At 44.0% G+C, this 25992-nt stretch overlaps 1 protein-coding gene across 4 annotated transcripts in view; it reads left to right on the forward strand.

Moving 5' to 3' along the window:
* The window catches only part of LOC126259224 (protein GDAP2 homolog), a 1081164-nt gene that overhangs the window by 747492 nt on the left and 307680 nt on the right, over positions 1-25992 (forward strand). For all 4 annotated transcript variants that reach the window (XM_049955836.1, XM_049955838.1, XM_049955837.1 and 1 more), the window contains one exon: positions 8782-8873. The gene's annotated coding sequence lies outside the window, so the exon portion shown is untranslated. The remainder of the gene's footprint in view (positions 1-8781; positions 8874-25992) is intronic.

Below are 25992 nucleotides of genomic sequence, written 5' to 3' on the forward strand. Positions count from 1 at the left end.
TTCGGTAAGTCCATACATTACTTTCATCGCTTTTTCTTTTACTGCTTCAACAGTCTCAAATCTAGTTCCTTTCAAAGCTGACTTGACTTTAAGGAAAAGAAAAAAGTCACAGGGGGCCAAATCAGGTGAGTAGGGTGGATGATCTAAGATGGGAATGTTGTGTTTTGCCAAAAACGTCTTCACTGACAACGCACTGTGAGGTGGGGCATTGTCTTGGTGAAGGATCCATGACTTTTTTCTCCACAAATCGTTCCGTTTTCTCCGTACTCGCTCACGTAGGGTAGCCAGGACGCTAATGTAGTAATGCTGATTCACTGTTTGTCCCTCTGGTACCCAATCAATGTGCACAATCCCTTTGATGTCAAAAAAAACAATCATCATTGCCTTGAATTTCGATTTTGACATTCGTGCTTTTTTTTGTCGTGGAGAACCAGGAGTTTTCCAATGCATCGATTGGCGTTTAGTTTCGGGATCGTAAGTAAAAAACCACGATTCATCGCAAGTAATAACATTTTGTAAGAAGGTGGGATCACTTTCAATGTTTTCCAGGATGTCAGAACAAATCATTCTTCGGCGTTCCTTCTGTTCAATTGTGAGACACTTTGGAACCATTTTTGAACACACTTTGTTCATGTTGAAACTTTCATGAAGAATCTGCCTAACACTTTCCTTGTCAACTCCTGTTAACTCAGACACTGCTCTGATTGTTAAACGGCGATCTTGTCGAACAAGTTTACCGATTATTTGAATGTTTGCATCAGTTTTTGCTGACAATGGTCTGCCAGTGCGAGTGTCATCACTGGTGTCTTCGCGGCCATCTTTAAATCGTTTAAACCACTCAAACACTTGTGTTCGCGGCAAACAATCATCGCCGTACACTTGTTGTAACATTACAAACGTTTCACTTGCAGATTTTCCTAGTTTGAAACAAAATTTGATGTTAACACGCTGTTCTTTCTGTACACTCAACATTTTCCGACGCACAGACAAAACGTCAACTACTTAAAACAGACGCCACGGGCAGACTGAGTGCAGGAGGCAGATGAAACTCGAGCAGTAGACGGAGCGAGAGTCACGTGACAGGCCACGCGACTTTTAGCCTTATTGCATTCGTTTTATTGTTTCACCAGTACTAGTCCGGTTTTTTTCTAGCCACACCTCGTATTAGGAAGATGTACAGATTGTGCTTTGGCTGTAAAATCGGGAACCAGGACAACCCTTGGAATCCTTATGTATGCTGCATATCCTGTGTCTCGAGTCTTCATAGATGGTTGAATCGTAAAACATCTTTCATGGGTTTTGCTACACCCATAATCTGCGAGGTTAGCCGATTATTGCTGTAGCCTAATCAGGGAATCACCAGCAGAATTAATCGGTAAACTCCAGGCAATGCGGTTGCGTCCTCAGTACAGTACCTTCCTCCGAGAGAGAACACCAGGTAAGCTTGTATGGGCGTAAGCTAATACAGGCAATAACGTAATGTTACCATAATTTGAAAACGATAGCTAATCTTGCATCTTCAAATGGCTCTGAGCACTATGGGACTTAACATCTATGGTCATCAGTCCCCTAGAACTTAGAACTACTTAGACCTAACTAACCTAAGGACATCACACAACACCCAGTCATCACGAGGCAGAGAAAATCCCTGACCCCGCCGGGAATCGAACCCGGGAACCCGGGCGCGGGAAGCGAGAACGCTACCGCACGACCACGAGCTGCGGACCTGCATTTTCACTAACATTTTCTTTATCAGCACACTCGAAAACATAAAGATCAGGTGTTTTCATGCCAGTTACTGAGAAAAGGTAAAATTTTGTTGGCTGGTGTAATATACGGGAATTCAGCCTGGTAGCGTCTCCGATAATCGCCGATATTTCGACAAAAAAACACCCCGCTATTTTCAGGGGAAAAATGACGGTTTTATCCCCTTCGCAGTGACCTCTCGTTTCAGTTTTGCCATGAAAATGACAGGGTGTTCACCTGTCGAAATGTCGGTGATTAACGAGGACGCTACCCGGCTGCATTCACGTCTCTTGAATGTTAAGTATGCTGGGAGGTAATAAAGTTTCACATAGAAGGTTGCAATTTAGCAACTAACAGACGTTGTGCTCGTGAAAGACGTCTTTCCAACTCCGAGAGGATAACAATAACGGAAGGGATGGATCACGGGCTTGTTGGAAAAACCTATCGCGGTGTTTTGGGAAACTACAGAAAAGAAATAAAAAATCTTAAGGTTTGCGCATAATAATCTGATTCCGTTACAAGGGTTAAGTGTTTTGAAGCATCAGTTGAGCGAGAGATGATGATGGTGGTGGTGGTGGTGGTGGTGGTGGTGGTTTGCGGGGCGCTCAACTGCGCGGTCGTCAGCGCCCGTACAAAATCCCAATTTTTACACAGTCCAATTTTTTTACTACTGATGATGATGATGAAATGATGAGGACAACACAATCGCCCAGTCCCCGGGCAGAGAAAATCCCCAACCCGGCTGGGAATCGAACCCGGGACGCCGTTATCCAGAGGCAGTAACGCTAGCCACTAAACCCGAAGCTGCGGACTTGAGTGAGAGAGATAGTGTCTTGAAAAGAAGTTATAAGATGAAAACGAGCAAAAGTAAAACAAGTGTAATGAAGTAGGATCGCATTAAATCATATGTTGCTCAGGGATATTGTCTTCGTGTTTAGAAATTAGGTAAGAAGGGCAATTTAAAACTCAGAGTCAGTCTGAGTAGCGTGTTTGTCTCACCAGTTCCCTATAAAATTGTCCACCCTAGGCATATACAGATCAGTATACCTAATTTCGGTTTGCTGCAGAATCCTTGAACATATTCTCAGTTGGAATATATTAAATTTTCTGGAAACTGAGAACCTTATCTCCACGAATCACTAAGGCTTTAAAAAGCATCGCTCGTGCGAAACTCAGCTTGTCCTTTCCTCATACGATATACTGCGAACTATGGCTGAAGGATAATAGGCAGATTCCATTTCTCTAGATTACCGGAAGGCATTTGACACTGTGCTCCAGTGCAGGCCGTTAACGAAGGAATGAACATATGGAATAAGTTCACAGATATGTGAGTGGCACGAAGACTTCTTAAGTAATAAACCCAGTATGTTGTCCTCGACGGCGAGTGTTCGTTAGACAGGGTTATCGTCAGGAGTGCCCCAGGGAAGGACCGCTGTTGTTCTCTGTATAAATAAATGATTTGGCGGACGGAGTAGGCACCAATCTGTGGTTGTTTGCAGATGATGCCGTGGTGTACCGTGAAGTGTCGAAGTTGAGTGACCGTTGGAAAATACAGGATGATTTAGACAAAAATTGTAGTTGGTGTTATGAATGGCAGCGAGCTCTAAATGTGGGAAAATATAAGTTAATGCGGATGAGTGGGAAAAACGAGCTCGTAATGTGTACTGCTTGACAGAGTCAAGTTGTTTAAATATCTGGGCGTGACGTTGCAAAGCGATATGAAATGGAACTAACATGTGAGGACTGTGGTAGGGAAGGCGGATGGTCGACTTAGGTTCACTGGGAGAATAACAGGAAAAAATGCCTCATTTGTAAGGGAGACCGCATACAGGATGGACATTGGTGCCACGTGTTCTTGAGTATTGCTCTAGTGTTTGGGATCCGTACCAGGTCGGATTGAAGTAAGGCATCGATGCAATGCAGAGGAGGGCTGCTAGATTTGTTACCGGTATGTTCGAACAACAAGCAAGTATTACGGAGATGCTTCGGGAACTCAAATAGAAATCCTAAGAGGGAGGGAGACGTTCTTTTCGAAAACACTATTAAGAAAATTTAGAGAACTGGCATTTCAAGCTGATTGCCGAATGATTCTACTGCAGCCAACATACATTGCGCGTAAGGACCACGATGATTAGGTACGAGAAATTAGGGCCCATACAGAGACGCACGAGGGTTGTCCAGGAAGTAAGTTCCGATCGGTCGAGAAATGGGAACAGTGAAAACAAGAAACATTTTATTTGCACCAGTTAGGTTCACCTTCCACCTATTTCTCTACATAGTCGCCGCTCCAACTCCGAGTGTTGTCGTAGTGTCGTATCAACTTTCCACTATCCTCGTCATAGAAAGCAGCAGCCTTTGCTTTCTGCCACTTATCTGCACTGGTCCGCAGTTCGTTGTCTGTGAAAAAATTTTGTCTTCATAGCCAGCGGTTCTTGTGAGCAAGATGGGACTCAGAGGGAGCCAGTTACGGACTGTATTGTGGGTGATCAAACACTTCTCATCGGAAACGCTGCAGGAGCATCTTCACTGCCCTTGCAGTGTGCGGCCGAGAATTGGCATGAAGAAGGAACTGCTCGATACTTGTGTTATGTGGGCTGCACGACACAGGCGAAATCTGTAACAGGCCCTCATAGTTGGCGGGAGACGCTATTCCATACGCATCTTTACGTGCTCACTGTCCGCTGAAAACTGAAAAGAGCGACGTCACACGACCGACGGGCATACTAGAGACACTGCCCAACACATCTGTGCAAAGCTTTACCGGATTTTCCCAGTGGTTTCCATTTCGCGACCGATCGGAACTTACTTTCTGAACACCCCTCGTATATACAGTCGTTTTTCCCTCGTTCTGTTTGCGAGTGGAACAGAAAAGGCAATGACAATAGTTGTACAAAACGCTCTCCACCACTTACTGTGCGGTGGTTTGCGGAGTACCTATGTAGATGTAGACATATATACTGTTTCAAGAGCGAGTCTGCGAAAGATTTTTGATACCTTACGAATTTCTCTTTCTTGTGTAGATTCTCTTGCTAGTGAAAAATTTCAGTGTTTCTTGTTTTAGGTAAATCTCTTTGAGTTAAATGAAGTTTTAGTTCCAGCTCCTGCTGACAAAGAACTCCAGTTGTGCCGAACAGAAGTGCTCTTGAAGAGTTACGCGTCGTATGTCGCCATGCCCCTGCTCGCGTTTCAGGCGGCTACTTGCACAACAGCACTGCAAAAACTGCAAAGCTTCGGTGTGAATATTGAGACGTGAATTTCGAACTCAATAACAGAGAATCTTTTCGAGAACTTAATATGACGTGGCGAGGCGACTGACCCCAGAGCTGCTGATAGCCGAATTACTGTATCTTGGCAGAAAATTCCCATCTGAATTCGATAAGTCGCTTTCTGATCCAAAACTGGAGAATACCCTAAATCTCGTCATCAGTAAGGTCATGCCTCCGCAACATAATTGAAAACGCCTGTCAGAGGCAAAGAAACATTGACTGATACGTCAAGCAGCAACACCCGGAATGTGACAGACAAGTTACGAAATAAATATCTGAACCGAGGCCGCGATTGTTGACCAAAAAAAGTATGATGCAAGTACCTTTGTAGTTATGAGGTCAGCAGTATTCTGAAAATCGGTTAACTAACTCCTCCCGCTGTCCTAGATATATTGCATGAAATGGCGAAAATTCAGCAAATTGCAGTAGGGATACACTGTTGTCAAAAGTAGAAGAAATAAGGAAAGGTCGATAAATTTGGCCGAAAGACGCCAAAAACTGAACTCGTTTTTGCACAAATAAAAGTTGACAGGTGTACTTTGATTCCTTCCCCTGTTACAGTGTAAGGCGCAGTGTGTGTGTGTCTGCTGCCAAGTACCGTGTGATGCCACCCGTCACATGGTTATTCTACTGTGCAGTCCGTTAATTCCTATTCACGAAACTTTAGGGTATGAATAAATGATTACTACGTGATACCACTAGAAATAACTCCTAAAGTAATTATATTATAATTTTAAAAATAGCCCTAGAAACACAGATTTAAATACTGAGCTCTTTGCTGATGACCAAATGATTTTAAAAAAGACTAAGGGTGCTTTACATTTTGCTCTATGTCGCTTGGTCTTGATAGGCAAACACTGTGACTTGAAAATATCAGAAAATAAAATCAGAGTTATGGCTTTTAATGGAAAATACCAGTACATACTAAAATAATGCTAAAATGATAACCGATTGAATTGGTATATCACTTTCAGCTTTTAAGATGTAATATAAGTTTTGAATATGGTAATGACATCTCCAGTAAGTTAAACAAAACATTAGCCAATAAAACCAAGAAAGACAGTTCAAAATTCTACAATGTAATGGCAACAGCTGTGCTCACATGCGAAAGTAAGATGTGGCCAATAACTAAGGAAGACCAAAGAACGATACAGTCAGCTGTAAAGAAATTTTTGAGGAAAGTAAAAGGATGAACTCATAGACGTCAAATAAAGAATTCTGAAAATTGGAAAGAATTAAATATCAATGAAAGAATAGAATGCGGAATGTCAAAATGGAAGAAATATATTGAAAGAATGGGGTAGGGGGGGAAGAATAGTCAGACATGTAACAGACTATAGACTTAAAACCAAGAGTGTTGCTGGAAGGCCAAGGAAAAAGGTGGTGGTTGTGGAAACGGCACAGGCTATGAGCCTACTGGTTCAAATGCCTCTGAGCACTATGGCACTTAACATCTATGGTCATCAGTCCCCTATAACTTAGAACTACTTAAACCTAACTAACCTAAGGACATCACACACATCCATGCCCGAGGCAGGATTCGAACCTGCGACCGTAGCGGTCGCGCGGTTCCAGACTGTAGCGCCTAGAACCGCTCGGCCACCCCGGCTGGCAAAGTCAGTAGTAGTAGTAGTAGTAGTAGTAGTAGTAGTACTAGTAGTAGCAGCTTTATTCATCCGTAGATCTATTTTTACAAGGATATAGGACATGTCAAAGTATTTGCAAATTTAGATCAGTTTAAAATAAGCTAATTCGTATACACATATATTTACAGACACAGACACATATATTTACAGACTTCTAGTTAGAGACTATCATTAGATTTACTCCTGGTATACAATACTTTTTTTTTACAAATAACTTACTAAATAATATGATGCCACACCATTAATGTAGAGGTTGAAGAAGATGGGCCCCAGGTTGCTTCCCTGGGGTACTTCAGCTTGGATACCGTGTTGTGTCGATGGTTTGCCCTGCACGTCGATGTTGAAACATCTGTTCGTGAGATATGAGTATATGAGACGTACGAGACTGCCGGGGAACCAGCATCGCTTAGTTTGCGTGTAAGGCCGTTGTGCCAGCAACGGTCGAAAGCTTCTTCGATGTCCAGGAACACGACCCCTGTGGCTTTGTACATGTTGTAGCCGTGTATTATATGTTTCACTATGCAGAGGAGTTGTTGTATTGTTGAGTGGTATTCCTAAAGCCGAATTGCTCCGGTCTTAGGTAGCTTCTCGAGTGTTTTATTTATTTATTTTGCACTTTTCATTCCCTTTTCTGAGGGAGAAGGGTGGACTGTTCGAGGGCTTGCTATATGCCCTTTTCATCCATAGGGTTTCACATTTTATTTTTATTTTACATTTCTTTATTTGATGCGATCAGTGCATGTTTCATATTGATAATACAATTTTCTATAACATACTAGTATGATTTAATATTTGCTTAATGCATTGATATTTCTTAAAGTCCTACTGCTTGATTAATATTGTACATTTCCTACAATTTGATAGGTTGAATTTTGAGATATATTTTTACAAGATATACATCAGGTCAGTTTAAATTTTTGAGTGTTGTATAAGATATACATAAGATCTTATTTACTACTTCTAATTTTAGTTTATAGCTGCTTGAGAGGTTCTTGGTTGAATTTGAAATATATTTGTACAAGATATACGTAGTGTCATATTTACTATTTTCAATATATATATATATATATATATATATATATATATATATATATATATCCTTGAGAGGTTTGTGGTCTTCTTTGTAGTGTTGTGTGTGTGTGTGTGTGTGTGTGTGTGTGTGTGTGTGTGTGTGTGTGTTTCAGTTGTCTGTTCTCTCATCTAGGTGGGGATGGGTAGTGGAGTTGGCTGTGAGTGGTTCCAGGATTGGGGCTAAGTCTGGGAATGTTTTTGCGGTGTTTAGGGCTATTGTACTGGAAGGAGTAATGTATTTGTATATCGGTTTTCGACGGATTCTGTGGTTGGTGGAGATGAGGTCTTCCATGTCAGGTCTTTTGTTTAGTATATGTCTGCCTTACCGGAGCTTAGACCAGCCTGGTTTGGAGTGGTTCAATTTGTATTGTTTGGTAGACTTGGAACGGGTCCAATATTTATACCTGCGGCATTCCCCCTCCGTGTTCGGTTGCAGGCGTCCCCTCTACGGTCTACGCCCCATGCGAACTGGAGAGGAAAAGCCTGGAACCGACCTTGAGGGGGGGGGGGGGGGGGGAGAGGGTTGGCCGCAGATATAAATACTGGATCCTAACCATTCGAGAAGCAGTTTCAAGTAAGGTAACGAGTTACGTTATCGAATTACCGTGCAAGTACGACACTGGTATCCAGCAGAAATCCGGACATCTTAAAGACGTCAGCAGGTCACCGGGAAATTCTGAAGAATTAAATTTAGTACATCATTCCTTGTCTTAATAATTACTTGTGTCACTGAAATACATTTTTTAATTTTGAACTTACGTGTTAACAGTGAAAAATCTGTTTTTTTTTTATTTTATTGAAATTGATTACTTTCTTTTGTGGAATGTATTATTTCCTGTATTCTCCGAATGTAGTTTTGGTCTAAATACGACAGTATTCCAAAATGTGAAACTTTCTCCTTACCCTCGCCCACTTAGCAGAAGACAGCACAAGTAAGACAAGAGCCCGGCGTCTTTTGTTGCGCTACCCTGCAGTGGAGGTGCTAAACGCAGATGGGCCCTGTGAGGGCGAGATTAGTAGCGGCGTGCTAACGCGGCTGGCTCGTGTTGCAGGTAGCGGGACGGTGCGTCGCAGGAGTGCCCGCGGGACATGCTCTGGAGTTCCCTGGTGCCCGCCTGACCTCCCGCCTGCTACACCTGCGCAGGTAAACAGCCAACAGCTCGTCTGCGACCAGCTTCTCTGTTCCTCTCTGACGCCATCGTGCTTGCTTTACCAGCTCCGCAGCTGATACATTTAACACTATTTTCATTTGTTTCTGTGAGAAAAAGTGGTATTATGATGAAGCGATGCCAGTGCATTTTATAATACAAAAATTTTCTTTTTCGATCACAGTGTATATTTATTACATATGACCGGATTCGATACCTTTTCAACCATCATCACATCTAAAAATACTGCTTGGATGCCTCTATGGCTTCTTTATGTTTTCGGTTGTACTGCAATTTGGTTGCGCCTTGTGTAATGGTAACAGTATTTTATATACCAATAATGGTGAGCCGGCCGGTGTGGCCGAGAGGTACAATGGAAAATTGTACTGAAATGCAGGAGGATTTGCAGCGAATTGACGCATGGTGCAGGGAATGGCAATTGAATCTCAATGTAGACAAGTGTAACGTGCTGCGAATACATAGAAAGAAAGATCCCTTATCATTTAGCTACAATATAGCAGGTCAGCAACTGGAAGCAGTTAATTCCATAAATTATCTGGGAGTACGCATTACGAGTGATTTAAAATGGAATGATCATATAAAGTTGATCGTCGGTAAAGGCAGATGCCAGACTGAGATTCATTGGAAGAATCCTAAGGAAATGCAGTGCGAAAACAAAGGAAGTAGGTTACAGTACGCTTGTTCGCCCACTGCTTGAATACTGCTCAGCAGTGTGGGATCCGTACCAGATAGGGTTGATAGAAGAGATAGAGAAGATCCAACGGAGAGCAGCGCGCTTCGTTACAGGATCATTTAGTAATCGCGAAAGCGTTACGGAGATGCTAGATAAACTTCAGTGGAAGACTCTGCAGGAGAGACGGTCAGTAGCTCGGTACGGGCTTTTGTTGAAGTTTCGAGAACATACCTTCACAGAGGAGTCAAGCAGTATATTGCTCCCTCCTACGTATATCTCGCGAAGAGACCATGAGGATAAAATCAGAGAGATTAGAGCCCACACAGAGGCATACCGACAATCCTTCTTTCCACGAACAATGCGGGACTGGAATAGAACGGAGAACCGATAGGGGTATTCAAGGTACCCTCCACCACACACCGCCAGGTGGCTTGCGCAGTATGGATGTAGATGTAGATGTAGAGGTTCTAGGCGCTCCAGTCTGGAACCGCGCGACTGCTACGGTCGCAGGTTCGAATCCTGCCTCGGGCATGGATGTGTGTGATGTCCTTAGGTTAATTAGGCTTAAGTAGTTCTAAGTTCAAGGGGACTGATGACCACAGACGTTAAGTCCCATAGTGCTCAGAGCCATTTGAACCATTTGAATAATGGTGATTTCTTTTTCTTTAAAGGTCGCGTACAACCCTATTCCGCGATGTGTGTATGGCTGATGGGAGACTGGCTGGCAGCAGCCATGTTGCCACTCTTCACTCATTGATTTTTATAGAATAGTTCAGATTAAAGTAAAATAATTTATGGTGTTAAAATGCATATTATAATTGATATGCATGCACCAGCACGGGCTACCTGACATGTTCCAAGACGCCGCGCATAAAAACGGCATTCTTCTGGGGTTTATACCTAGGTTTATATAGATGTGGCGATAGTAAGGTATGGTCAAATGTTTTGGATAGTCATTGGGCGACGAAGCATTTGTATGCCAGACAGAATACTACACACTTCCTCCTGCCTAGGCAAATGGAGCAAATCGGTTGGTTCTTTTTGCATTTGATATGGTCCTCAGTGAACCTTTATGGGGTACATGGAGGTACCATAAGGTCGTGGGCGGTTCCTTATAAAACCATAAAAATGGTGTTTTTACCATTTTTCGTACCAGTACAGAGCTGCAGATTCCAACACAGCTATGAACAGGAAATGTCTGAATTTTTTACGATATGTTCCTTAGATCTCTGTCGCAAACGACCTAGAAAGTTTTCTTGACATCTTTCTCCGTTTCCGAAATGCAGAGGTTCAAAGTTATTCTAAGTGTGCATCCGAAATAGAAAGTGAGAGACGAAAACGTTGCTTATATCGTGATGTAGCACGGAGAAATATGCAGTAAAGTGTCTCCGTTATTATCAGAAGGACTCTCCCCATGTTATTACTGATAAAATTGTTGTGCACGTAAAATCCTATCCGTGATGTAAAATTAGTTTTGCTTTATTTTTATTTCATATAAACTATCAAAATTTTACGAACCCATAGGGCTATTTTCATGTGAGAGACATGCCGCGCTGTGGCAGGGGAAAGCAGGCAATCAGCGGAAAAATGCTCCGACTGGAGCTCAAAAAAGACGAATATGCTCCTGTTTAAAAGACTCAAATTGGTAAGTGCGGTACCAGCTGCCTCATTCTACCTTCCTCTGCACCTTCCAAAATTTTCCCAAACATTTCATCATGCGAACTTATTCACAATCTCTTTTGCTGAGAGGAGACAATGGCAGTGACAAAGAGACATAAAAGTAATAAGTATTGGAATACAGTAGACTGTGGTTGTGGTATGGGGAGAGCAAACGCATTGGCAATGTGAGAGGAAAAGACGGACACAATTGCAGTCGAACGTAGTTGACAGTGACAGAACAGTGCTAGGAAAGTAATGAAGGAGATACTGCCCATGAGAGAGGAACAAAGAGAAGAAGAAAGTGGAAGTGGGTGAGGGCCAGCGACAATGAAAGACAGAGTCTACGACTAGGGAGAGATAGTGACATTGAGAGAAGACAGTAGCAGTGGTAAGAAATGAATGAAATAGTAGCAGTAAGAGAGATAGATAGACAGATAGAGAGAGAGAGAGAGAGAGAGAGGCAGACAGACAGACAGTGACAGTGAGAGGAAACTGTGGTAGTAAGACATATCGAATGACACTGTGGCTGTGAGACAGGAGATAATGACATCGAGACACAAAGAGATCACGAAAATGAGTTCGGCTGAATGAGTAAGTGAGAATGGACAAGTGGGTGTTGGTGGGTATGAGCAACTTTCAGCGATGGGCTAGTTAGGGGAGCTTCTGGGCGTGAGAGGTAGGTTGCATGCCTTAAAAAGAGCGGAAGTTTGTTCGCATGCCAAAATTTTTAGGAGATCGTTTAAAGGTACTGAGTAAGGCAGAACGAGGCAGCTGGTACCCCACTTTTCAGTCAAAATCTTTTAAACAGGAGCATATTAGTCTTTTTTGTGCTCCAAAAAGAGAATTTTCCCGCTAGTATTAAAAAAAATACTTTCTGGGATGATTGTGAAAGGGTGAATACCGGATGATTGAAATTTCTATAATAAAATAATACACTACAATAATATACAAAATTCTAAATAAATAATAATATATTGTAAACAAAAAATAAATAATATTCTAAAATAATAACAGATCAAAAACTATCGCAGATCGTTTGCTAAGAGAGGAGCAAAGAACAAGACTAGGAGGAGAAAAGAATTTGGAAACACACCTCACTTTTGTAGATTTTTTAAGGCATATGGCAGATTGAATCGAATAAAATAATGGCAAATACTAGAAAATGGGGGTTATACAACACACCTAATTTTGGTAATAAAAAGTCTGTATAGAAACAGAAATTTAATCAGACACAGGAATTAAAAGAAGTGAACGGATTCTAGGAAATACAGAACTAGGATAAGAGCATAGATTATCCACTCTTTTTAATACACATATATTGACGACATTTAAAAAAATGGATATTGCTAGTAGTCTCAGCAATTATATTATCAAGCTGTCTATTGAGACACCCTTCTCTTTGCAGACGATGCAAATAAATGAGACACAATTACAGAAATCCATGTATCTTTTAAATAATGTATGTAAATGTTTTAATAAAACGAAAAATATGACTTTCAGAGCAAAGGGTCCAATCAGATATATGATTTTGCTACAAACAAGTATCGACTTCTAAAAATATTGGCGGTGACATAACGACTTAAAATTGTAAGCATATTGAGCAGAAAGTTAGCAATTTCCAAGGTGAGGTTAAATCATTCAAAGAACCTTATGTTTAAAAGTTAGAAAAGAAATTAAAATTAAATTTCATAAAGTAATATCTTTACCCACAATGGTTTATGGCAGCGGAGCCTGAGTGGCAACTCAAAACCAAGTGAATGAAATACAGACGGCAGAAATGAGAGATTCAAGGGGTGTTAAAGAAGTTACAGAGATGGATGGGATATGAAATGAAAAAATTAGGAAAGAATTAAATACGGGATCACTACATAATAAAATATTGAATTATAGACGTAATGGGCTAATCACTTACAAAAAATGGACAACGCTAGACTTCCCAAACCAGCGTTGGACTACATACCGAGGAGAAGATTAAAAAATGGTTCAAATGGCTCTGAGCATATGGGACTTAACATCTATGGTCATCAGTCCCATAGAACTTAGAACTACTTAAACCTAACTAACCTAAGGACATCACACAACACCCAGTCTTCACGAGGCAGAGAAAATCCCTGACCCCGCCGGGAATCGAACCCGGGAACCCGGGCGTGGGAAACGAGAACGCTACCGCACGACCACGAGCTGCGGACCCGAGGAGAAGAAGAGACTGAGGACGACCCAGAACAAGCTGGAGACAACTGTGATCCCGGAACGGGCAAGAATGGCTAATCCATGAAGTATCGAGGTAAAAGGAAAAAAATTATGGTGATGTGACGTATGATCTAAGCCATAATGAGGAGACGTGAAATGGACTCCTATTAACTGTGTGGACGGGTTTTGATATGGGGTGTACTGGGGAGAGTGTTGAATGGGAAAGGAATAGGGCTGCTTTGTAGGAAGGAACTGATAGTTGGGATGCAGGTGTTTGGACAGGAATGGGAGGCTAGCTGGACAAGGAAAGAATGTATTGGAGTCTTCGTCTGGTATGGAATGGGATGGATAGGTTACGATTGGGAGGAGGGGTGGAAAAAAATGGTTCAAATGGCTCTGAGCACTATGCGACTTAACTTCTGAGGTCATCAGTCGCCTATAACTTAGAACTAATTAAACCTAACTAACCTAAGGACATCACATACATCCATGCCCGAGGCAGGATTCGAACCTGCGACCGTAGCTGTCGCTCGGTTCCAGACTGCAGCGCCTAGAACCGCATGGCCACTCCGGCCGGCAGGAGGGGTGGATTACATGGAAAGTGGTACTATTTAGGAGGCGCGATGTTCCTTGCAACTTTGGCGTGGATATAATAATGATGTCCAGTAGTTTTATATTTCGTACCTTAGCGTGTAAAGGGTGGAAAAAATAAAACTGGCCCGTGAAATACGCACCAATAAACAATAAATACGCACTACGTAGGAATTATCTGAATTGGACGGGAACGGCCAGATTTGGCACACATATACAGTTAAACAAATGAGTATAATCTCAGGAATAATGGATGGTTTATTCAAGAGAAAGAGCTTCATAAATTGAGCAAGTCGGTAACACACTAGTCCATCTCGGGCCCTTATGCAAGCAATTATTCCGCTTGGCATTGATTGATAGAATTTTTGGATATCCTCCTGAGGACGTCGTACCAAATTCTATCCAGTTGGCGCATTAGTTCGTCAAAATCCCGAGCCGGTTGGAAGGCCCGCCCATAATGCTCCAAACGTTCTCACATGGACACAGATCCGCCGCCCTTGTTGGCCAAGGTAGGATTTGGCAAGCACGAAGACAAGCAGTAGAAACTCTCGCCATATAAGGGCGGGCTTTATCTTGCTGAAATGTAGGCCCAGAATGGCTCCCCATGAAGGGCAACAAAACGAAGTGTAGAATGTCGTCGACGTACCGCTGTGACGTAAGGGTGACGTGAATAACATCCAAACGTGTCCAGCAACGAAAAGAAATGGCACCCCAAACAGACAACCACTCCAGGTTGTCGGGCTGCATGGCAGGCCACAGTTAGGTTGGTATCCCACCGCTGTCTGGGTCGTCTCCAACCACGTCTTCGCTGACCATCGGAGCTCAGTTAAAAGCGGCACTAATCACTGAAGACAATTCTGCTCCAGTCAATGAGATTCCAGTTGAGAACGTTGGAGCATCATGGACAGGGCCCGCCAACCAACTCGGAATTTTGACGATCTAAGTTGCCAGTTGGACAGAATTTGGCACGATATCCGTCAGGGTGACATTCAACAAGTCTGTCAACAATGCCAAGCGGAATAAGTGCTTGCATAAGGACCAGAGGTGGACCAACGCGCTATTGACTTGCACAGTTCGTGAAGTTCTTTCTCTTGAATAAATTATCCTATTTTTCTGAAGTTGTAATCATTTGTTTTCCTGTACACGTACAGTCGTGGACAAAACGAGCGAGACCCCTCGCCTTTTCGTTATGCTGATCCGCACAGCTTTAAAGTCTGCTACACAGCATAACAGGCAAGTCGACGAAGTGCTACCAACATACTATGCAAGTTCACTCAGCTGATGTGCTCAGATAGCTAGCCCCTGGAGAAATTCGCGCTTCGAAGACGCCACAGCATCGTCTGCCACCACTTCGTGGAAAACGAAATACCTCAAGTGTAAGCAAAGGTGTTGTATTCGCATATATGTGACTATGACTTAGATCTAAATTGTGGTTATGGATAGTACGTATGCTCAGATTGCGAATCTAACATCATGAATAAAGGCAAGGGGAAATGAATTAGGCGTCCTTCTTCTTCCGTAACATCAAATATATTTTAGTTATTCTTTCTTGAATAGACCGCGCAGAAAATCATTCACCAGAAGTGAATAACTTTTTAGTAACACCAGATGATATTAACAGCTTGCCGGCGCGGGTTAGCCGTGCGCTCAACGGCGTCATATCGCGGACCGCGCGGCTCCTTGCGCCGTCAGTTCGAATCCTTCTCCGGGCATGGATGTGTGTTAGGTTAAGTAGGTTGAAGTAGTTCTAGGTCTAGGGGACTGATGACCTAAGCAGTTTGGTGGCATAGTTCTTGGAGCCATTTCTTGACGTTCCGCATAAATTTTCTTTACATAAACGGCCGTACCTTTAGACTGCGTTGACATAGCTCACTTTTTTACACCACCAAGGGACCGTTCACCGCAGGAAATACGATACATTTCCGCTTATTATGTCCACCCGTATTCGAGGTAAACGGGTTTTAAGGGTTGGGTAGACAAATAGACGGTCAAGAAAGTGAGACTAGTAAGGTTCCATTTTTACCGATTTACGTGACGAAATCCTAACAACGAAAATAGCTTCCACAGTTACTGAAGATGAGGGCCGCATAATATTTTCCCGTACTCTTTATTCGAAATGTTCCAGTTGCAGTCGATACAGCAGCATATTAATCGTAGCTACACTTTCGATCCAAATCACGTTTACAGGAATACAAGTAAAATCCATTTGCCTATACACGTGGTAATTCAGATCCCACTATTAATGCCACCGCGTTTTAGATGTGCGAGCATTCTCATTGCTAGCTACCTTAAGGAACACTTCTGCTAATGAATGTTTTCTGGCTGTGGCACGTCTGATGGAGAATTCTAAACATTTTAGAATACCTTTGGCAGCTACGTCGCCGTTTATTTCCTGGGGTGTTGCAGAATTATCCTACTAAGTTTACTCGCTAATAACAGTTTTTGTTATTTCGATAAACATCCCGAATTATTGTCACATAAGCGGTGACATAAAGGTAGACAATACATGTTTTTGAGTCGAGAAAGCTCAATGCAACAGAAACTGCAGATCATTTTGCCATTTTCACTGCGAAATTGCCGGCTTATTCATGTCTAAGGTGATAATAGAGGGCTGTTTGCCTGGGTTGTCAGCTAGCGTAGTAAAAGGTGTTTGCTACTGCAAGGGAGGTCTGGTTTGTTTTCGGTTCTAATCTCGATGGAGGCAGATAGACTATCAGTAAAGGAATTTTAAGAAATTCTCGCGTCCCCAATACTTTTTATCGCTACCTTTATTCTGTACCGGCGCCCTGTGGATGTCGATATGAAACTCTTGTAGAATTTCATGATTGTTACTGCCTACGTTTTTCCGCTTCTGTCAGTAACTGAATTGACTTAAGTGTGGCACTGAATGATTTTTAACTTAATTTCGTTATGAATCTTCACGCATTGCTAAATTTACGCACTTTCATGGTTCAAATGGCTCTAAGCACTATGGGACTTAACATCTGACGTCATCAGTCCCCTAGACTTAGAACTAGTTAAACCTAACTAACCTAAGGACATCACACACATCCATGCCCGAGGCAGGATTCGAAGCTGCGACCGTAGCAGCAGCGCGGTTCCGGACTGAAGCGCCTAGACCCGCTCGGCCACATCGGCCGGCGCACTTTCGTGGAAGGTCAGCAACGGTAATCCAGTATGACTGGTCTGAACGTTGGCACAGACCATTTCGCGGCCGAATGCGCATAATATTTTGCTAATTCGTAACGATCTGGGTTACTTTGTCTTACTAAAACAGTTATGTTATCTCGATAAGCTGAAATTCATTTTTATTAGTACAGTTCGTACTAATTAGCGTTTCTTCTTTCATTTATATCTTACATTTAGGTGTTGTGGTTAACACACTAATCAGCATTAATATAGTCTTACATATGATTGAAAACAGTCTGACAAACTTCGGATAATTTTTCAATTTCACGCCTGTGTGTAGTATGTTGGTAGCACTTCGTCGCCTTGCCTGTTATGCTGTGTAGCAGACTTTAAAGCTGTGCGGATCAGCATAACGAAAAGGCGAGGGGTCTCGCTCGTTTTGTCCACGACTGTACATCAGATCTACCTATTTCCATCCCACTCGTATAATTCCTTCGTGGTTCTTTCCCTACCGACCCCCCTCCCATTCCATGCCCCTTAAGATAGGCAACCCAACTGACATCATCTTTAGCTGGGGTGGATGATTTAAGTTGGGTTGCCTATTTTAAGTTGTATGAAATGTTTTGCGGGCCAGTTTTATCTTGACCACCCTGTATATATCAAGAATGACAAGTCAGCCTTTTCCTTTTTTGTGCCTGGAAAAGACCCAGTATAGATATGGTTTTACAATTTATACTGATATCTATCTCTACAAACAAGTAATACCCTTTTAAATTTCAGTGTCCTATTTAATACCCAATTTGTAGATGCTCGATCCTGCGAGACACCTAGACGCGTCTGTCTTAGCTGTCATCCTGTCGCAAAGGACCGCACAGCCTTTAGTCTGCTGCTTATCATACCTCAGTTCACACTGACGTGCTGCTCGTAACCAAACATTTTATGTAAGTGAAACAGTATGATGTATGTTTGTGTGATCAGTTAGGTTTCATACTGCAGTGCATATTCTTAGTCTTCCCACTGATCTCCCCCTTTTTTACTGGCTCGTTTTGAATCTGATGATGGTACGTAAGGCAGTGAAACGGATCATGTCTTAATAAAAAATAGTTTGTGATCGATACAAAAAAGTTATTACTAACTTGATCCTGTAACCGGATGCCCATCGAGATGCAAAAGCAAGAGGATTTTTGCATAGACTTTTCTTTGCTCTCATTGTGTGAATTTCCAAGCTTCTGGTTTCTCTTCCCATTTTCTTTATTGCATGTGTTATGCATTAGATTTCTACATCTACATCCGCGTACGTTTCTTGCAAGCCATTGTCGAATGGTTGTCAGAGCACATATTGTACCAATTGCAGTGATCACCTTTCCTGTTCCAATCGTAAATGTAACGGGGAAAAATGATTACCTGTATACATTTGTACATTGTCTAACGTGTTGTCACGAGGGTAACAAAAGTCTGAGGATACGCCTGACGAACGAAACCTTACTTACTTAAACGGCGATGAGGGACCTTGCATATCATGCGTCGAGTTTATAACTAAACCGCCTCCACCAGATTCTATCCTGTGCAACTTCCATCCAGTTTCCAGTAAACCCTAGTTCTTGCAGGTCTTTAGCTAATCCACTCTCCCATCTTGTAAACTGGTCTTCCCCGAGTGCGCTTTCCCTCTGGCCATCCTACCAACACTACTTTTCCAATAACGTGTCATCCTCGTAACATGTCCAACCTATTGTAGCCGCGTAACCTTTGCTTCTAGTGCAGTATTGGGCTGATTCGTCATAGTGAATATTTCTTCATTTTGCAGTCTCCTCTGCCGTTTTTCTTCATTCTTTGGCCCAAAATTCTTCCTCTCACACACCATATATATATTTTTTAAGTAACAGCTCTCGGGAAGTTACTGTATTATATTTCTGAACTTTTAACTCCTGTTGAGATTACCTTTGATTTAATGGTTGGTTTTAGTGTGTTATATGATCTCGAAGAATTAACGATTCGTTAGTTTAGTTCTAGCTGGACATCATTCCTCCAGTTGAAGTGGGATCCCTAATGTTCAGAGTTCTCAGCTATCTTCATCTCTCCCACCTGTAAATCCCTGAGCACTTGTGATTCATCCTTATAATTGGTTCCAGCTCTTCTGTCTTTCCTGGGTTGATTCCCAAGCCCGCTTTCCCTACGCTACAAGGGAAACAAGACAAAATGAATAATACAGGATTTACGTATGTGATGTGTATATTAATTACGACGGTCACAGACGATGTTTGCGCTTATCCCTTTACGTTTTCCAGGCGGTCCTTTCGCTAGAAGAGCGTTGAAGGTAGCAGAATCATCCTGGAATCTGTTTCAAAGGCTACCTCTCTAAACTACTTCAACAGCGTTATATTGCCCAGTCAACGAAGACCAGAAGAGGTCGAACGGGAGAAAAAATTCGTGTTATATCGCAAGTTTTTGTACAGTGGTAGGAGGGTGTGCCATGAACAACACACTAAAAATCGCGACCGATGGGGTATGAGCTTGGGGGCGAGGGAGAGAAATTGTTACTTTTTTATGTTTTGCCAGAATAACTCGAAAACCGCGACTTCTAGTGAAAATTTTTACGATACGAAATTAAACAAACAAGTAAGTTGAATTTCGTAAAAAAAGTCCCTATTCTTTTATTGACTCGGACTAATATTTTCCACATTGTAGGGGGATGTAAAAATCGAAGATTGTTAAAAATGTGGTCTCAATGGCATAAAATTAATATTTATTGGTAAATGATGTGCGTTAAGAACAAATATAAAATGTGTGTACTACGTCTAAGTGCAGGAGAGACGTATTAAGGAATAAATTGTGTTCTGGGGGTATAACAGAGTCAAGGACGGGGAATGGGGGAGGGGGTGGGGTAGAAGCGCGAGGGAAAGTAGATCGCCAGGTTAAGGTCACGTACTTCACTCCTTCATAGGTCTGCAACCTGAAGAGCGAGTGAGCGCTGTCAAATGCATCACACCTGCCTCGTATCTCCCAACATCTGAAGAGGCCCAGAGGCTTAAAATGCCTCCCATTAGCCGGCCGTAGTGGCCGTGCGGTTAAAGGCGCTGCAGTCTGGAACCGCAAGACCGCTACGGTCGCAGGTTCGAATCCTGCCTCGGGCATGGATGTTTGTGATGTCCTTAGGTTAGTTAGGTTTAACTAGTTCTAAGTTCTAGGGGACTAATGACCTCAGCAGTTGAGTCCCATAGTGCTCAGAGCCATTTGAACCATTTTTTGCCTCCCATTGCAGCAGAAATAGGAGACCTAGGCATCACCGAACTTCAGACATTTCAACTTAAGACAACAAATACATTACAGCAGGTTACTGGTCTAGACGTGAACATGATCAAAGCCTTTCCATGAGGCATATTCGCACGTTCTGGCAAGGTACACAGTGGATGCGTGGTAAGTGGCTCCATTCAGTGCAACCCTCTCTACAAGCGCCAGCAGTTGCTGAATGGAAGATATTTGTGCAGTCTAGTAGTAACACGCTTAATGACGAGGGAAGTGCAATAACTTTCTGGTCATTCATTAACTCCCCACCAACTGACTAAAACAGAATTACAAGGCACAATGCCACATTTACCAGTCTAGTATCTTTTCTACCAGCACTGTATAGGTCACCGACAACATCACACTTGCAGTGATTGCTTATATGAACGTACTTTAGATAAAAGCTCACTTAACAGCTGAAAGTAAGTACTCACTTAATGAATTGAAAATAACTCTACCATATAAACACGAGCACATCTAAGTTATTTTGTCTACTCATATAAAATAACTAGACATGAAATTCTGGGAAGGTATAGTCCGTCTGTAAACGTGAAAGCGAGGAACGCTTGTGGTGAGGAAATTCACCTTTCCCGGAAGACAGGTGCAGCTCCGTGCAGGACCGCTAAGAACCAATTTCCTCCTCTAACAGTGTAGAAACTGTGCGTAGATTTACGTAGATACTGTACACATGCGTTTCTTGCTTCAGTGTTATGAGGATGTGCTGAAAGTCAATGACTCAAAATCTTTTCTGTGAAATTTCGTAAAGCTTTTCTAAATAAAATTGAAACATCTTTATTTAAATGTGTGTATCTGCACTTAAATTGTTGAATGACTGAAAAGATGAAACTTCTACGTTATTTTATTCTAAAACAGCTGAGTAAAACTGAACGTACTGAGCCTACGTTCTCTTTACTTTTTCTTATCATGTCAACACTGACCCACAATATTCTAGCGCAACGCAATCTGACTGCTCAAAAAAGCTATACCCTGACTACAAATAATTAATACAAAAGAGTGGCCCTGAATAAGAAGCAATCCTGACAATAACCGATACATTTCATTAAGCACTTACCTTACAAAAATCTTCACTACGCGAATTACTGCAATACAGCGAGCGTCAGTATTGCTAGCTAAATAAAAGATTCTAACTACTACAGCCAATAACTACTAATAGGCATTTGGTTATTAAAGAAAAGATTTTGTTGCAAACCAAATAATGCATTTTTTTACCTTAATAATGTGACATCCAGTTCTAACACGAATATAAATCGTCAGACATCCCGTACAAAGATATATAATCTCCAAGTCGGATACTTCCGGATCGTTAGCCTGCGCTAACACTTCAGACCTACCCTCCAACAATGCTAACTTCTTACATTTAACATCCACCACTGCTGGCTGTTCACCTCCAACTGCCCAAAAGTATTTCCATCACTGCTGGCGACTAACTTCCAACTGCCCAACGCTACTGGCGATTAACTTCTAACAACGAGTTCAACCAGCCACAGACTCTGTTACAAAGAAAGCGCAGTCAGAGATCCAATGCAAAGCACTACACAGCGTTGCCAACACAGACGCAGCCCACTTACAAAACAAACGTTATTAAAGTTCTACATCTTTATTCTTCGTGTTTACATATTTATTTCTAGTCAAAGTCTCTTCCAACGAGGGACCAGCTGTTGATGCTGTCACTGTAGAATGTTTGACTTCGTTGATGGAGCCACAGTCTCACCACTGATTGCGCCGCTTCATCACTACCAAAGTACAAGTCCTCGAAAGTGTTCTTAAAGTTTTTGAAACAGATGAAAATCGGATGGGGCCAAATGGGAACTGTGAAGGTGATGATCGATGACAGTGAACCCACGGCATCGGATTATTACAGATATCGCAGGGCTCGTGTGTGGTCTGGTACTGTCATGTTGAAAAAGAGGGTGCTCGGTATGTGGAGCTTCTGTGCTTAGAAACTTGGATGCAGCACGCTGTTTCTCATGCATCGACGTAGTTACGTTACACACAGCCATGGTCCACGCTACAAATCGGAGCCCTCTAGAGAAAGAGGATTACAACTTACGTCAGCAAAACAGGAAAGTCGACCGAGTAATATGCTGGTTGGTTGCTTGATTTAGGGAAGGAGACCAAACAGTGAGGTCATCGATCTCATATATGAAGGAAGGAAATCGGCCGTGGCCTTTAAATGGAACGATCTCGGAATTTGTCTGAAGCCATTTAGGGAAATCACGGAAAACCTAAATGTTGTTGTTGTGGTCTTCAGTCCTGAGGCTGATTTGATGCAGCTCTCCATGCTACTCTACCCTGTGCAAGCTGCTTCGTCTCTTCACTCCCAGTACGTACTGCAGCCTACTTCCTTCTGAATCTGCTTAGTGTATTCATCTCTTGGTCTCCCTCTACGATTTTTACCCTCCACGCTGCCTTCCAATACTAAATTGGTGATCCCTTGATGCCTCAGAATATCCCGTACCAAACGATCCCTTCTTCTAGTCAAGTTGTGCCACAAATTTCTCATCTCTCCAATTCTATTCAATACCTCCTCATTAGTTACGTGATCTACCCATCTAATCTTCATCATTCTTACCCCATGCAGGTTCGGGGGTAAGAATAGGCCCGCGGTATTCCTGCCTGTCGTAAGAGGCGACTAAAAGGAGTCTCAACTGTTTCGGCCTTTAATGTGATGGTCCCCATTGGGGTTTGACCTCCATTTTTCAAAATTCTACAGAAGTACGAGCCTTTTGGGGAAGGACGCCTTACGTGGTGTCTCACTGGTCCTCAGTGCACTAAGACCTTGGCACTCAGCATTGTAACGGCGTTGTAACCACACCCACTATTCCTCAAATTGGGCCTAAACGCCTGATGGGTTGCACAAGTTACGCCCATAGTGCGTCCCCATCTGCACCTACGATCATGATGGACTTTCCATGGCACCCGAAATCCAGCACGGTAGCCAGCCCGTTGTGGTGGGGTCATCATGTACCCTCTAGGTTGTAGCCCCCCTGACTACACAGGGATCGTACTGCCGATACCTGAGCTGCACCCTCTCCACGTCGGCCAAGGAGTAGATGCCCGTCTCCTTGGGGCATCAGGACTCCCGGCAACGGTCATCCTGCCAGGTGGCCCTTGCTGAGGCTGGGTGGCGCCCGTGGGGAGAGCCCCGGGTCGGAGTGGGTGGTATCGGTGAGGACGTTTCGCAGAAGAAACGTCAACATGTATCGGGTCGCTCTGCGGCCGAGTCTTTTAAAAAGAAAGGTACTGTCTCTGGTTCTGGTTCTCCTGCCCTTTCCCCCTTGGCCACTCCCTGGGAGGAAGGACAGGCCCGCCGGCTTGGGGCGAAGTACTTCCCCCGCTATTTAGTCTGTTCTCTGACCGATGGGGGGACGTTCGCCACCTCCAAGCCCATGTTCTTTGTCCAGCACATCGAGGACATCTTCGGGGAAATCGAGGCTCTCAGTAAAATGCGTTCGGGGTCCGTTCTTATAAAGACCATCTCCGCCACTCAATCGGCGGCGCTCCAGGCGTGCGACCGACTAGGGGACATCCCAGTGTCCATTGTCCCGCATCTGGCACTGAATAGGACACAGGGGGTTATTTTCCATCGGGACCTCCTGCTGCAATCTGATGAGGAGCTCAGGGCCAACCTGGAGCGCCGAGGCGTGCATTCCGTCCGGCGAGTCCAGCGCGGCCCCAAAGACCGTCGCATCGACACCAGGGCCTTTATCCTCGCCTTCGAGGGGGACATTCTCCCGGAGAAGGTAAAGGTGATGTGCTACCGGTGCGACGTGCGACCTTACGTCCCGCCTCCTATGCGCTGCTTTCGGTGTTTGCGCTTTGGGCACATGTCGTCCCGGTGTGAGGCTGAGCCCCTTCATGGCGATTGTGGACGTCCTCTTCGGGAGGAACATACATGCACCCCACCACCTCGGTGCGTCAATTGTCCTGGCATCCACTCGCCTAGATCTTTAGACTGCCCCGCGTATCAGATGGAGAAGAAGATTCAAGAATTCAAAACTTTGGATCGCCTCTCTTATTCTGATGCCAGGAAGAAGTATGACTGCCTCCATCCCGTGACGTTGACACCTTCATTTGCCTCAGTCGTGTCCACTCCTTCCACAGTATCCTCACCCCTATCCTGTCCCCCCTCCACCTCTTCACCCCATCCGGGGTCTATGCCTCCGCCTCCCAAATCCCTCCCTTCCAAATCCTCCTCCCTCGCGGCCCCTGCCCCCTCTGCCTCAGGGGCCACCCTTCCTCCTCCTCCCCCCCCCCCTCCGCCGCCTGAGAAGCGATCCTCTTCTCAGGCATCCATCGGGGAAACGTTCCGGACCCCGGCTTCTGAGGTCCGGCGTTCCAAAACGGACCCCGCGCGTGAGGACCTTCTTCGGGTCCAGCCCACCATCCCCGTGCGTCATCGGACTTCCCAGAAGGCCTCCAAGAAAAAGTCTTTATCCCCCTCTCCACCCCGGCGCGTTTCGTCTGATGCTCCATCCGTGAGTCGCTGCTCCCAGCCGTCCTCAGTTTCGCCGGGACGCTCTGCTGCCAGGCGCTCAGCTGGCCTCTCGTCGGCGAATGATGCTGCCCCTCCTACGCAACCCGGGAAAGCGGCCGCAGCTGGCGACGACTCGATGGAACAGGATCCGCCTCCCGCCGGTTGTAGCGTTGTTCCCTCGAAACCTGGCCCTCCGCGGCCGTCGAGGTGACCAGCTCTTCACCCGTTTCGTTCCCCCTTTTTTCTGACTAGCGATGGCTTTGTTACATTGGAACATAAGAGGTATTCGATCTAATCGGGAGGAATTACAACTGCTCCTCCGCCTGCACTGTCCGCTCGTTCTTGGTCTCCAGGAAACCAAGTTGCGCCCAACTGACCGTATTGCTTTTCCCCATTATACCTCGGAGCGGTCTGACCTCACCCCTGTGGACGGTATTCCAGCTCATGGTGGGGTCAAATGGCTCTGAGCACTATGGGACTCAACTGCTGAGGTCATTAGTCCCCTAGAACTTAGAACTAGTTAAACCTAACTAACCTAAGGACATCACAAACATCCATGCCCGAGGCAGGATTCGAACCTGCGACCGGAGCAGTCTTGCGGTTCCAGACTGCAGCGCCTTTAACCGCACGGCCACTTCGGCCGGCATGGTGGGGTCATGTTGCTCGTTCGGGACGATGTCTATTACCATCCCATCCCATTGACCACCCCACTCCAAGCAATAACTGTCCGTATTACTCTTTCTGCCTTTACCTTTTCCGTTTGTACCGTCTACACTCCATCATCATCCGCAGTTAGTCGGGCTGACATGATGCACCTGATTGTTCAGCTTCCTTCGCCGTTTTTATTGTTTGGCGACTTCAATGCCCATCATCCCCTTTGGGGCTCTCCTGCATCCTGTCAGAGAGGCTCCCTCTTGGCGGATGTCTTCAACCATCTCAATCTTGTCTGCCTCAATACTGGCGCCTCGACTTTCCTCTCGGACTCTACTCATACCTACTCCCACTTGCACCTCTCGATCTGTTCTACCACTCTTGCCTGTCGGTTCGAGTGGTATGTCCTTTCTGACACCTA

Source organism: Schistocerca nitens, chromosome 5, assembly GCF_023898315.1.
Source record: "Schistocerca nitens isolate TAMUIC-IGC-003100 chromosome 5, iqSchNite1.1, whole genome shotgun sequence".
Lineage (NCBI taxonomy): Eukaryota > Metazoa > Arthropoda > Insecta > Orthoptera > Acrididae > Schistocerca > Schistocerca nitens.